We start from the raw sequence: 14,198 nt of genomic DNA, 5'->3' as shown, positions 1-14,198 counted from the left end.
ACAAAGAAAGAAGTTGAAGACTCAATAAAAAAGTTAAAAATTTGAAAAGTGACTGGTGAAAACCAGATCACTGGGGAAATGCTGAAAGCCTGCAATGAGACCGTAGATTAAAATTATTAATCTCATCATCAAAGTATGACACCAGGAAGAGTCTCCAGAAAAATACCATTATAGTCAAAATACTAAAGAAAAGTGATAGCAACAACGGTTGAGGTGTTACTCCTTTCTGCAATAGGTAAAGCTTTCTGAAGTATCATCTTAAACAGAATAAAGGAGGTGCTAAAGGAAGTGCAGGCTGGAATTTGACACAGAAAATAATGTGTTGACCAGATTTTCACCTTAAGAATAAGCATCAAATGACAATGCTCATCATCATAAACATCATAGATTTCAAGAAAGCATTTGTTAGCCTCCATCGTTATTTACTCTGGAACATCTTAAAGTGTTATGGTGTGCAAACAAAAATAATAAGGATTATCAAGGCTTTATATCAAGGAGTAGCAAGCACAGATAAAGTAAACAAAAGCATAAGCAAATGGTTCAGCATAAACACTAGTGTCAAACAAGGATGGATTCTCATTTCTACTATTTGGCATTGCTATTGTCCTTCATTATGAGAAAAAGTGTAATACAGTCATTGCATAGCTCATCAGCAGCATTCTAGAAGATCTAGATTTTGCTGGCAGCATAGCTCTTCTAAGGAAATCTTAACCAATATGTAAGTAAAAACCAAAAGTAATGCAAAAAAGATGGGTCTAATAATAAGTTATAAAAAAAATAATCTAATGAGAACCCCAGCAACTCTCAACACAGGCATTACTTTAGAAGGCAAAGTAATACTAGAAGTGAGTTAATTTACATACTTGGGTAGTAATGTGCAAGCCAGTGGGGATATTAGAAGGAAATAATGTCATAATTTGGCAAGGTGGCAGCTGTATTTACCAGCATAAATGAAATTTGGTCATAGAAAAATCTACAAGGTAAAGATTAAACTCCAAATTTTCAACTCAAATGTTATTTCCATCTGAATGTATTGATGTGAAATCGGTCAATCTGCTAAAAGTACTGATGGTGTCTAAAAGTCTTCTAAAGCAAATTTCATAGGAAATAAAAATAGTGGGTATTAAATGGATTTCAACAATCCTCTCTCTAAAGTTATACAGAAAAGAAGATGAAACTATTTGGGACGTGTTAAGAATGAAGCCAAAGCGACTGCCATGGCAGGTATGCCATTGGGTAGCTGGAGGAATATGCAAAAGGAGCTGACCAAAGAAATCAGACACTGCCCAGAGAGGGAAAACTTTAGGGGATTAACAATATAGAGTGGCAGGGTAAACAGAGATTGAGGGATGGGGTGAGATGGGGGTCTTGTTTGTGCAACATCTGATGGCAAGGGAAGGATTAGATTATAACTATTGGTGGAGTATATGAGGCGTGAGATTGGCTTGTTGTAATTTGAGCCCTGATATTAGTGGTTGGTTTCATAAGAAATGTCTCTTTATCCATAAGCCATATAAATCGCAAATCAAGCATTTTTATTTTTATCCTAGCTTTAACTGGAAAATTCCCATTAGAAAGGTAATCATGCTAAATTATATGTCAATGAAACCATTTTTTCCTCTTCAAATTAGTTTGAACACGTAGTGTGAAAGAACAGAGTGCTTTCCACTTCCTCCGCAATTAGTATAAAGGCATGCATGTTGCTACAAGGATGGTATTTCTGTTCATGATCTGTTGTCATGTCTAAATATTTCTCTTGACAAAGTATACCACGTGCATGCATTTTATTTCCCTTCCCTGCATATACAGGTATATAAGTAGCAAACATTTTAAAATTAATGTCAAAGCTTTACATTTGTTTACGGCAAAAAGTTTGGTTTTCTGAATACTAGATGACTCCTGGAGAGATTCTTAATGTTACACATTAATTGATTAAACCCAAGAAAAACTCTGTGAGATAGGTACTGTTCCTCATTTTATGGATTGGGAAAACTGAAACTCATTAAACTGAATTATTTAACCAAGGTCAGGAAGCACATCTGCTCTCTAGAATCGGTATGTTCACATAATGAAAGTGTTTCTGCAGAAGCCAACCACTTGCAACTATCTGCTCCATTGTCTTTGTAGCTGAAATAGCTGTTGTTGCGAGAAAGATGACCAATGAAGTATTGTGAAAGGGCCATTCAAATATCCTGCATGTTGGTGGCAAATGTAAAATTGGTTCCTGGAATGTTCGAACATCATCCAAAATGGTTCACATGCCGTCCTCTTCATTAAGTAGTTGGAATTATAGGGAATAAGTATTCCTCCAGGAATGCCAATTTGGGACGCAATAGATGTGATTAGGGGAAGGCTAAATTTCATAATAATCATATTAGCCTAGATTCTGAGGTAATGGAAACAAAAAAGGAGATTACTATGAGACCCACAACTTTGTGTGTGTGAGAGATTGGTGGTCACTGTTCCATTTTGAGATATTCTGAGTGGAATCCTGGTTATAGGTACTACCACAAAGAGATTCTCTTTAGACCTTGAAAGAAAATATAGTTACTTTTTACATGGAAGCAATACTTGTTGAATATTTACATTTAGAATTGGGTTATCTTTTCTTTTTGTTTAGTTGTTTTAAATCTTACACGTTTGTTGTGGTGAAATTTTGAAGACTATTTTGCATTGTAGAGCAACTAGTGACTATCTCTTGAGTCCACAGTTTAAAAACAGTTTCTTGGCGAGTATTGTCTTGTAGGTAAATCTAAAATTGTGATATGCAAGTTGGCTGCTGTTCTTAGGGGCATATAAAGTCAGGAAAGTGACTGAATATGACATTGTGGTAGTCCATTTTATCCTCTGTGTGGCCTGGAGAACAACATTTCTATTTACAAGCCACCTTCTAACTGCCAGCACTGCAAACTCAGCCTTGAAAATCAAGCTGTGTTCTTTGTGCCTCTTATTTGTCAGTATTACAAATAAGAGGCACAAAGAACACAGATATTGTGCCATTCCAAGATTATCCCTAATCTCCACTCCGTTTAAAGTTTTAAGCGGTCCCACTTCTTCTTTCTTGGTTTTCTTCCTATTTATATGGCTAAAAAACCTTTTGCTATTGGTTTTAATCCCCTTCGCTAGGTCCATCTCCACCCGGCTCTTTGCCTTTCTCACTGCTTCCCTACACCCTCTGACCTCAATAAGGTAGGTTTCTTTGCTAATCCCTCCCATTTTCCACTCCTGGTACGCTTTCTGTTTTTTCTTAATGACCCCTCTAAGATGCTTGCTCATCCAGCTCGGTCTAAAACTGCTACCTACGAGCCGTTTTCCCTTTCTCGGGATACATGCCTCTGACAACTCCTGCAACTTACGCCTGAAGTAACCCCAGGCGTCATCTGCCTTTCGATCCCTAAATATGTTAGTCCAGTCCACTTCCCTAACTAGTCGCCTTAATTTAGTAAAGTTAGCCCTTTTGAAATCGTATACCTTAGTCTCAGATGCAATATTGATTATCCTCCCATTTATTTTGAAACGAATTAGCTCATGATCACTCGAGCCAAGGTTGTCCCCTACAACTATTTCCTCAACAAGGTCCTCGTTACTCACCAAAACCAGATCTAAAATGGCATCCCCCCTCGTCGGTTCAGCAACTGCTTGATGAAGGAATTCATCAGCTATCACGTCTAGGAAAAGCTGAGCCCTATTATTATTACTAGCATTTGTTTCCCAATCTATATCCGGGAAGTTAAAGTCCCCCATGATCAAACAGTTCCTATTAGTGTTTACCTCCTTAAAAACATTAAAGAGCTCTCTATCCATCTCCAGGCTAGATCCCGGCGGTCTATAGCACACCCCAATCACTATCCCGGGGGAGGCTCTAGTAGTTTTCTTCCCCAATGTGACCATTGCCCAAACAGACTCCGTATTATCCATTGCATTGCTAGTTATTTTGTTACATTTCACCCCATTATTGATATACAATGCTACTCCCCCACCTTTACCTTTGCATTGGTCTTTCCTAAACAGCACATACCCTTCCATACCTGTACTCCAGTCATGGCTACCGTTCCACCATGTTTCGGTTATTCCTACGATATCCGATTTCAATTCTCGGACCAGGAGCTCCAGTTCCTCCATTTTGTTACCTAAGCTTCTCGCATTGGTGAACAAACATCCTAATTTTTGCTGTTTGGCTCCTCTCACCCAACTTGGTAGGGACACAGTACTACCAGTATGACCTGTCGATCTAGTATCCGTCCCCCCCTTCCTCCTTACACCTAACCGTCCTCCTCTGGCTATATCTGTTGTTATCCTGTTGTTCTCACTCCCAATGTATAAATTTGGCGTGGAGAGCATCAGGACCTCTCCCAACCGTCTCCCCCCAGTGTCTAGTTTAAAGCTCTTTTAATCAGATGAGCCAGCCTCCCTCCTAGAAGTCTACTTCCTTCCCTACTTAGGTGGAGCCCATCCCGTGAGAACAGTTGTCTGTCCCCAAAAGCCTCCCAGTGCCCATACATCCCAAAGCCTTCCTTGTAACACCACTCCCTCAGCCAACTATTAATCGTCACGATCCTGTCACCCCTTTGGTGCCCTTCCCTAGGGACAGGTAGGATCCCACTGAAGATCACCTGAGCCTCAATTTCCTTGAGCGTCTTACCCAACCTGGCATAGTCTCCCTTGATCCTCTCTAGCGAGAATCTAGCCGTGTCATTCGTTCCTACATGAAGGATGATCAAAGGGTTCTTATCTGCTCCTCTTAGGATCCTTTTCAACCTCAGGTCCACATCCCGTATTTTAGCGCCCGGTAGACAGCACACCCTTCTGTTCTCCGGATCGGCTCTGGTCACAGGCCTATCCAACCTTCTCAGTATGGAATCCCCAATCACGTAGACCTGCCTTTGCCTGGGGACAGTGCGGTCCTCTAACCTATCCTCCGTCCCCACTGGTTGCAAGCTCCTTCCATTCCTATCATCCCTTGTGGTTCCCCTTAAGCCATCCTGTATCCTCCCTGGGCCCAAACTTGGTGCTGCCTCCATAGACTCCTCTCCTCTTTCTATCAGACTGGCCGCTCTTCTCTTTTTCCTTGGCCTCCCACCGTCAGGTACTGTCTGCTTTACCCCTTCTTTGACAACTGTTGAAAATAGGCCACTTCCACCTTAATTGAATTGGCTCGTTAGCACTGACCCCCCCACACTTGCTAAGGCAACTCCCATGTTTTCATTTGCTGCATATTTATACCTGCCTACTGTATTTTCCACTCCATGCATCTGATGAAGTGGGTTTTAGCCCACGAAAGCTTATGCCCAAAGAAATTTGTAAGTATTTTACGCTTTTTTCTTAGAACATCATCTCTTCAGTAAGTCTTGTTGCCCCACCCAAACCCCAAAAGCATGGCTTGGTTTCTGAAATACTGACCTTCTTTCCTAATTTTCTATCTCTCATTTGCATTGTGGAACCAATGTAATCACTGAATTTTTCCATGGCTGTCTGCATCTAAAAAAGTAACAACCTTATTTGTAATCAAAGCATCCAGATTTTGTTTTAAAAAAATGTTCAGACTGGCTCAAGATAAAGTTTTAAAAGTTAGTGTAAACCCTTAAAATTTTAACATACATATTTTCAAAAACTGTTTTCTGAAACAGTCCCCATCCTAAACCTGGGTTTTTAAGACAGCCACTCCCAAATGAGTAATATGAATCATCTCACTTTGGTGAAGGCTCAATACAATAAAAAAAAGGGTTGTAATGAATTTTTATCCTCAAGATGTGTACCTTTCTAGCTACATGTTTCATTTAGTTATTCAAAGGCTGAGTCATTATGAAGGTGGGATGTTGATCAGTTGTTTAGAAAAGAAATTGAATTTTAACCAGGCTTAAGTCTATTTCATCCTGAAGTTACTCTGTTACATAGCAGATATTCACATTTAATCCACATTTCCATAGTTAGTGGGCAAGTAATGAGAGAACCATTCCATGTTGTATTGTTTCCTCAGAATTCAGGAAAGGTAACCTGCTGCTAAGACCATTTGCAGAATGTGCATATTTAAGAATTATTCTCGTAGGCTCAGTTACATGATTTGCTGTAAGCCTGTCTTCGTTGCGCCTACTTCTATTAGTATTCAGCTCCCCCAGTTGTATTGCATGAGGATGTTAGTTTTCTTTAATTTCACTAATACAATGTTTTAAATCCCCTTTCTCTCTTAATACCATGATTCAGAGCATGAGATCATTGGTACCATCATTGTTACTCAACAAGTAACCTTAAGAACCTGATGCTATGCTGCTTACCTCCCATGAAGTCAAGCTCTGAAAAAGGAAGAAAGGAGTATACTTTCTTAGCTCAATGTTTCTTCTCGAGACATCCTTAAGGTTACAAATATATATATAACTATTATATAAGTAAACCACTGTCCTAGCAGTGGAAAATTTGTGTTCCATATTATACTTGAATACTCAAATTACTGCAGATAGTGACACTTGTTGCCATCTGTCTAGGGCAGTGGTTCTCAACCTATTTGCCTGGGGAGGGTTTCCGTGAGGGGGCAGGGAACTGAGGAAAAGGGAATAGTGCCAGGATGGGCCCACAACTGGACACTGCAGAATCTGATCCTGCCACCATATCTTTTCAAACTCATCGATTGAAAAGGTGAACTGTCCTTTATTTCTTTCAAAAAGAAATTAGAATGTTTTCAGAAACTAAATCATTTTATGTTTTCCCGTCCTTTAAAAATTCCCTATTTGGTACAGAGAAATAGCATACTAGATGTAAAAGTAGCATTCCAGTGTGATATGATATAATGCAATTTCTTAATCTGGTTAGTTAATTGTTGATTTAGCAGATTTTACAGTTATTGAAAAAATATATTGAGCAAATCAGTAAATATAAATATCTTATTTATTTAATTTATAAATTTAATTTAAAAGTGTATGAGAGAGATGCTCTTGTTGACGAAAAGTTTGAAGTCAGCAGGGACATTTTCAGTAATTACATCCCCAGTTACTTGAATTAGATTTAATGTAACATTTTGGCTTATCATGAGTGATATTTACTAACATACTATGAAATCAGGTAAATTAAGTTGTAGAATGTGAGAGAAATGAGGTCTTTCTTGCTGCCACTTCCCTTTATTGATCTAGTAAAAATACATTAATATTAGAAAAAAGTTTAATGTAATGCTACACTGAGACTCCAAAGGTAACTGTGTATAGCTTATTTATCTAATTTTATTTGTGTGGCTTTAGTTATAGTATGTGCTTTATAACATTTGTCACAGCACATATATGAAAATGGTTAATCTTCATTTTTTTCAGATGTTTTATGCTCGTTCCTTTGGTTGATATAAAAAAAAATCAACATGAGATTTCATGAGAACGCGATCTTTACATCCCGTACTCAGATGAATAGAATGTTACTCTTTTTTTAATCTCTCCGGAAAAATCTGTAGATACCTACCTCTTTCTTAAAATAGTTTATTGAATTTCTCAGTCCAAACTAATAACTAATTGACCAAAATCAAGAGAGCCCAAGAGGATGAGGTACACAGGAGGCTGGAGCTTTTGTGGAATCACAAGGATGCTTCCTTTAGATCCTTGGGGATTCACTACCTGATATCCAACCCAATAATATATATGGAGCTCATGTGGAGTTTCCTCCCCCCTCCCAAACTTCTTCCTTGAAGTTTCTCATCAGGAGAAGACAGTCTAAATGCCCTCTTTATGGCACTTTTTATTTAGACAGGACTCTCAAAGATGTCAGAGGAAGTATTTCTGAATGGAGTACTGTTATATTAATTAGTGTTTTGCCTTTATCATTTTACTATTATTACAGACTGTGTCATTTGCTATTTTGCCATCAGCAGCACTGGAAATCTGTGATCTTTCATCATAATTTATAGAATGTCCTATCTGAAAAGTTATATATATCTGAAGGAAAGACAACTGATCTTAATTATCTGAGGTATGTCTTGTAGGTAGTAATAATATCTTAGGTATACTATATATGCATATACCCTTTTTGGAGGAAGATATATGGTTATTGAATGCAAATATCTATGCTAACATGCACAGTTAAAAATCATAACAAGCCAGGAAAGCTAAGGTTCCAATAGTAAAATTAACTTGTTGCATTGCACCTTTTTATATTTATATTTTCACATCCATCTCCAACAGATACCAAAAATCAATACATATCTCAACTTCATCAAACTTTTGCACTCTAATGCAAAACCTGAACAATAAACTCATATTCTTTTATATAAATTACATCAACAGATCAGTTCATCTCACTGTGCATCTGAAATTTATTCTACCTAATACTACTGAGGTCTCTGCTAAATTTTTGCTTTAAAGTGCAAGTTTGAGGAAGATGAAGTACATATTGCTTTTAGATTTCTGTTGGAGATAAAAACAAAAGCCTTATGGATGTCAGATATACTAGGTAAGATAATACAACAGTAGGGTACAGTAAGTATACATATTGTCATAAAAACTAAATGAGTGACTTATTTTTAATTAGTTCATCCCACTTGGTCCAAGAGTTTTCCCTATTACTCAAATCATTCAGTTGTTAATCTAGTGCAGGCAGTAAATGCATTCCACTTTTGTTAATTCTTTTATATTATCAAGTACATTTCATACAGTGGGAACTTGTGTGTGCCACCATACTGGTGAAGTACATGTGAAGTACATTGGCTGCATTCTAAAGAACTAATAGGTGTATCTAGCTTTATTTAATTTCAAGTAATCAAGTTACTTGTATTGCCAATAATTTTCAATTTGTAATTAAATCTGATTTGATTGGTTCTGCCCACTAGAAGCAAGAGGAAAGATCTATTAAGGCCATAACCTCTCTTCACCCACCAGTTTGATGTTTGCTTCCTCCTTGGTGGCTTTAAAACCACAGGGCTTCCTATTTTTAAATTATTATTATTATGTTTCTGTGTTCAAGCTACAATACCTCTTCACTTCCTTTCTGTTGTGGTTGGTGGGTCTACTCATGTGCCTGTAGTTAAGCAGGTCTTTAAATACTCTGCTGGATTGTGCCAAAATGCTGAGCACCTCACAGGATTCACCCCTAAATTAAATCACAGTTTACTACAACTTAATCGGACCTCTCCCAGAATCTCCTTTTTCTTAGTTTTTTTGGCAACTTTTGGAGAATTGGTGTAGTGGGCCCCAATGTCCATACTGCATCATAAAGCCTTTCCAGATTTATTTTCTCATTCAGTAAACCCAAGGAATGCTTTAGCCATCATTCTAGCTCATGCCTTATATTAAATCATACCAAAGTGCTCTTGTTAGGATGGTTGGTTTTCAAAATCTACAGAAGCTGAGTCTTGCCCTTCTCTACTAATGCATATCACCAATCTCCCAACAATAGAAGTCTGTTGAGAAAGGTAGTGTTTGTGTGTGTGTGAGAGAGAGATGACATTAAAAGCAAAAATATCAGCAGTGCAAATACTGTGTTCTGGGTAGCTTTTTGGACACCGTCACAATTGCCACTTCATTTGTAGATACAGAGTTTAGCAAACTTCTTCAAGCTGCTGTCACAAATGATCTCTTTGGGTTTTAGGGGAGGACTGGACCTTTTTTATGATCCCACGCTGTTTCCTCTTAAGTACTAATATTAACTGTGGTCCTTTCTTCACCATTCCATTATCTTAACTCTGCCTCTTCCCTTATTCTGTATGTGTTGCATGGCCTGTAGCTCGTGGAGAGTTTCCGCATTATATTCATGTCTCTGTTATTGAGGGTGGGATGGGGGGGAGGGTTGCATCTTTTTTCTGCTTGGTATAAACAAGCCAGTAAATTAAAAATCAATCTCTTTCTGCATTAGTGAAGTTAAGGGCTGCAAAAATGCCACTTTCTAAAATACTGCAGGTAATTACATTATTGCTAATTAACAGTTTGGAAAGCTATCCCATAGGATCAGATCACAAAGTCTTGGTTTTATGATTTCCACAGGTAATTCCAGATGGTTCTTTGATTAATGGATTAATATGAAAGTGTGTTAGTCGTGTGATTTTAACAGAAACATAATGTGTCAAACTATAGAGGACCACATGTTGAGGATGCTGCTTATTTTAAATATTAATGTGGTTTTAAGATCTCTGTTGATCAGATTGTATTGTTTTAATTGCATATTAGTGGCTATTAGTGTTCCTTAAAAATGCATAGAGTTAAAGCAGCCTTTGAAAACCAGATTTTGAAAGCCTGTACATAAACGCGTCAGTCAGATTTTCTTTCTCCTTTTTCTTTCATATTCCTTCTGGAGAAACAATGAGTATTTTTCTAAGTAACTGGATTATCCTGGATCATTTATTGCTATTCCAAAGAAGTTTTCAGTCCTCTTAGGAGCCAGAGAAATTTTTAAGAGAAAAAAGTAGATATTGAAAAGAGGTAAATAGATTGCTTATTTGAGACAAAGCACTGACTGTTCTGAAGTTCTAACTGTAAACAGAAACACCAGGAAAGATCTCAAAATGAAATAGTCCCGTAGCCACCTGTGACAGAGATGGATTTCAAAGCAAACAGCCTGACATGGAGTTAGTGGTAGAGCTAACTGGAGTTAGTGGTTGCTGGTAGAGCTATGGCATGCACAGAATTAATGGCATTAATTCATTATTTAAAGTGGTAGATATTAGCAGTTTTGTTAGTGATGTATATAGTGTCACCTGTGAAGAAGTAGACATTTTAACACCACTTGTGCCTAATCAGAGACTACTATGTATGAGGGCAGGTCTACACTTAAAATGCTGCATTGGCTCTCTTATTGACATAGCACTGTCTACATAGAGTGTTAGGTCAGTATAACAATGTCACTCAGTGGTGTGGATTTTTCACACTCCTGAGGGTATGTCTACACTATGGGATTATTCCGATTTTACAGAAACCGGTATTTGGAAACAGATTGTATTGTAGTGTGGCACACGGCCACACTAAGCCCATTAATTCGGCGGTGTGTGTCCATGTACCAAGGATAGTGTCGATTTCTGGAACGTTGCACTGTGGGTAGCTATCCCATAGTTCCCGCAGTCTCCCCCGCCCATTGGAATTCTAGGTTGAGATCACAATGCATGATGGTGCAAAAACAGTGTCGCGAGTGATTCTGGGTAAATGTCATCAGTCAATCCTCCCTCTGTGAAAGCAACGGCAGACAATCATTTCGCACCCTTTTCCCTGGATTGCCCTGGCAGACACCATAGCACGGCAACCATGGAGCCCTGTTAGCCTTTTTTCACTGTCACCGTATGTCTACTGGATGCTGCTGACAGACGCGTTACTGCAGTGCTACACAGCAGCATCCCCTTGCCTTTGCAAGTTAGCAGAGATGGTTACCAGTCATATTGTACCGTCTGCTGCTGTCATGGGTGATCCTGGCTGGCCTCGGTGAGGTCGGTTGGGGGTGCATGGACAAAAATGGGAATGACTCCCTGGGTCATTCCCTTCTTTAAGTTTTGTCTAAAGGGAGAGTCAGTCCTGCCTAGAATATCAGGCAAGTCTACTAAAGAACCAGAGAGGCAAACAGCCGCTCCAGGTCAGAGCCCCAGACGTCCCGCAGAAATGATGAGCTACATGGGGGTGCCCCTGCAACATCCCCACCCATTGCTTCCCTCCTCCCCCACCTCTCCTGGGCTACCGTGGCAGTTATCCCCCCATTTGTGTGATGAAGTAATAAAGAATGCATGAAGAAACAACACTGGCTTTATTGCCTCTGTAAGCAGAGATAAAAGGCCGGGAGGCAGCCTCCAGCTGCTATGATATTCCAGGCAGGACTGAATCTCCAGGAGACAAAGCTTAAAGAAGGGAATGACCCGGGAGTCATTCCCATTTTTGCCCAGGCGCCCCCAGCCGACCTCACCGAGCCAGCCAGGAGCACTCTCGGGATGATGATGACGGATACCAGTCATATTGTATCATCTGCCATCGGGAAGGGAAGGGAATGCTGTTGTGTAGCGCTGCAGCACCGCGTCTGCCAGCAGCATCCAGTAGACATACGGTGACATTGAAAAAAGGCGAGAAACGATTTTTTCCCTTTTCATTCACGGTGGGGGGCTGACAACATATACCCTGAACCACCCACAACAATCGTTTTTGACCCTTCAGGCATTGGGAGCTCAGCCAAAAATGCAAATGGTTTTCGGAGAGTGCAGAAACTGTGCTATAGCTAGAGTCCTCAGTCCCCCCTCCCTCTGTGAGCATCCATTTGATTCTTTGGCTTTCCGTTACGCTTGTCTCAGCTCCTTAAGTTTCATGCAGCACTGTGTTGAGTCCCTATTGTGGCCTCTGTCTATCATAGCCTAGGAGATTTTTTCAAATGCGTTGGCATTTCGTCTTTTGGAACAGAGTTCTGATAGAACAGATTCATCTCCCCATACAGAGATCAGATTCAGTATCTCCCGTACAGTCCATGCTGGAGCTCTTTTTTGATTCTGGGACTGCATGGTCACCTGTGCTGATTGGCGCTTCACGCTGGGTAAACAGGAAATGTAATTCAAAAGTTCGCAGGGCTTTTCCTGTCTACCTGGCCAGTGCATCCAAGTTCAGATTGCTGTCCAGAGCGGTCACAATGGTGCACTGTGGGATAGCGCCCGGAGGCCAATACCGTCGAACAGCGGCCACACTAGCCCTAATCCGAAATGGCAATACCGATTTCAGCGCTACTCCTCTCTTCGGGGAGGAGTACAGATATCGGTATTAAGAGCCCTTTATATCGATATAAAGGGCTTCATTGTGTGGACGGGTGCAGGGTTAATGCGATTTAACACTGCTAAATTAGATATAAACTCGTAGTGTAGACCAGGCCTGAGTGATGTAGTTATACGAATATAGGTCTGTAGTATAGACCTGGGTTTAGTTAAGATGCAGAAATTGTGTTTTTAGGTATCTTTTATTTTGACTAAAATAAGCTTACTAATTTACTAGCAAGTGTTTGAAGTTAAACAGCCTTCATCAAGATTGATGTTCAGTGAACAGTTGGGATATGAATACATAATACCATAGTTGTTGGTGTTGGAAGTCTTAATGTTTTGATCTTATCTAAAGAAGCCAGAATAGATTAATTAATGAGGAAGTCTCTATTTATTAAATCAAATGAGGTTGAAGAGTGAGCCTCTCTAATGGGATTAACTAGAACAGAAAAGCATGACAAGTACAGAAACAAAGGCAGTGAATTAAAATTGCACACCACAAGCAAACAACTAATATATAATTAAGTGCACAAAATATATTAATGCAGTGTTAAGGTTTCCTAGTTTAAAAAGTCAGAAAGTTCAAAACTGAAGTGTCAACTCAACCATATTACAAGTTTTGCATATTTTGTAATATATAATTTAAAATTAACAATGCTAGTATTAAACTTCTTATTTAACCACACAAAAAATGATAGCAGTTTCTATGTATGTTCTGCTGAGTTAACATTACTATGAGAACCTTCGTGTTTGAATTTTCTGGTAATTTTAAAGTTCTTCCCATAGCACCACAACAAAGAGAGTGCGTGGTTAGTTTAATCTTTGTGACCATTTAATAATTCACAATTCGCTGAGGTTCCCACAATTGTTTGCACTTTGGTGATACTCTTTGTCCGCACTAGAAGAAAGACAGGAGGCCATGGATGAAGTTTAATTAGGCTACAATAATATCTGGGAGTACCCAGCAACAATTGTACAGTGACGGAAGGAGTGGATTGTCTCCCTGCTGTTCCAGACCTAGGAGCCCCAAACCGTCTTACTCGGTTGCCTTAAGAGATGCTTTCCCTCAAATCCTTTTCCAATCTATTTTATCCAATAACTGTATCCCTCCTATAATGTACCTGCACTGGACATCCGCCACAATTTTATATATTAAGTTGTGACATAGCCTGCTTCCCACCCCCGGTGGGGAAGTGAAAAAACCCCAGTCCGCTTTGGCCAATTGGCAGCGATGGAAAAATTCCTTTCCAGTCGCTCAAGTGAAAGGGCAACTAGTGTAATGCCCACAGAAGATCAAAAGGGAACCCGTTGTTATGCCAAGTTCGTGGGTGGGTGCTGCCAGCCCAGTCCTGGTAAAGAGGGCCTCTACAGAGCTGGATGGGGCATAAATTCCCCCGCTCCCCCTCCCAACACACACATTCTTCTGATCAACAGTAAGGGCAGTGAAGTGACTTCTCCTAACTTGGCCCCAACTGCTTCCTGCTCTTCCTGTCCATCCCTATAAACTGTTCCCTATATTCCCATG

At 39.6% G+C, this 14,198-nt stretch overlaps 1 protein-coding gene across 24 annotated transcripts in view; it reads left to right on the top strand.

The window, feature by feature from the left end:
• Positions 1 to 14,198, top strand: part of SNX29 (sorting nexin 29) — a 484,058-nt gene that overhangs the window by 208,372 nt on the left and 261,488 nt on the right. The gene's annotated exons all lie outside the window — the stretch shown is intronic.

This window comes from Mauremys reevesii, linkage group 10, assembly GCF_016161935.1.
Source record: "Mauremys reevesii isolate NIE-2019 linkage group 10, ASM1616193v1, whole genome shotgun sequence".
In the NCBI taxonomy this organism is placed as follows: domain Eukaryota; kingdom Metazoa; phylum Chordata; order Testudines; family Geoemydidae; genus Mauremys; species Mauremys reevesii.
This window is presented reverse-complemented; position numbering and strand designations above follow the sequence as displayed.